This window comes from Nannospalax galili, unplaced genomic scaffold (assembly GCF_000622305.1).
Source record: "Nannospalax galili isolate Female #2095 unplaced genomic scaffold, S.galili_v1.0 scaffold3234, whole genome shotgun sequence".
Classification (NCBI taxonomy): Eukaryota; Metazoa; Chordata; class Mammalia; order Rodentia; family Spalacidae; genus Nannospalax; species Nannospalax galili.
The window spans coordinates 23,221-24,194 of record NW_008333909.1 but is presented as its reverse complement, the minus strand read 5'-3'; positions in this window follow the sequence as shown (position 1 = coordinate 24,194).

Here is a 974-nt window from a genome sequence, read left to right as displayed (position 1 = left end):
CTTTCACCTTTCACCTTAAGGTAGTGTCCTTGAAAGTATGATGAATTCTTGCAGACAACAAAAAGATGGGTTTTTTTTCTTAATCCTTTCAACTACTCTGTGTCTTTTGACTGGGGAGTTCAGTCCATTAAAGTTATTTTAGTACCATTCACTTGGTATATTTTTTCTATCCTTTCACCTTAAGGTAGTGTCCTTGAAAGTATGATGAATTCTTGCAGACAACAAAAAGATGGGTTTTTTTTCTTAATCCTTTCAACTACTCTGTGTCTTTTGACTGGGGAGTTCAGTCCATTGATATTTAAAGTTATTAATGAAATATGTGTATTGATTCCTGTAGTTTTTATTTCTGTTCACATTCTTGGTGTAGCTGTGCATTTCCACAGCTATATCTTCATTAAGTTTCCTTCTGTAACCCCTTGGGTATAGTCGTTCCTTTCTTCAGCTCTTTGTATTGCTTCAGGAACTCACTGAAGGGCTGCTTTGTGGTCATGAAATCTTTCAGCCTTTTTATGTTATGGAAGACTTTCCTTTTCCCTTCAACTATAATACAGATGTTGGCTGGGTAAAGTAATCTGGGTTGGCATTTGTGGTCATTTCAAACTGAAAATTCTTTGCTCCATGCTCTTCTGGCTTTCATAGTTTGCACTGAAAAGTCTGCTGTAATTCTAATGGGTTTTCCTTTATATGTGACGTGTTGTTTTTCCTTTGCAGCTTTCAGTATTCTCTTTTTGTTTTGTACATTTAGCATTTTTACTATGATGTGCCATGGAGACTTTATTTTCTGGTCCTGTCTACTTGGTGTTCTATATGCTTCTTTTCTTTGTAGGGTCATGTCTTTCTTTAATTTTGGGAAATTTTGTCCTACAATTCTGTTGAAGACCTGGTCCATACCATTTTCTTGGGATTCTTCTCCTTCCTGTATGCACATGATTTGTAAGTTTTCTTTTTATGGTGTCACACAATTCCTGCATATT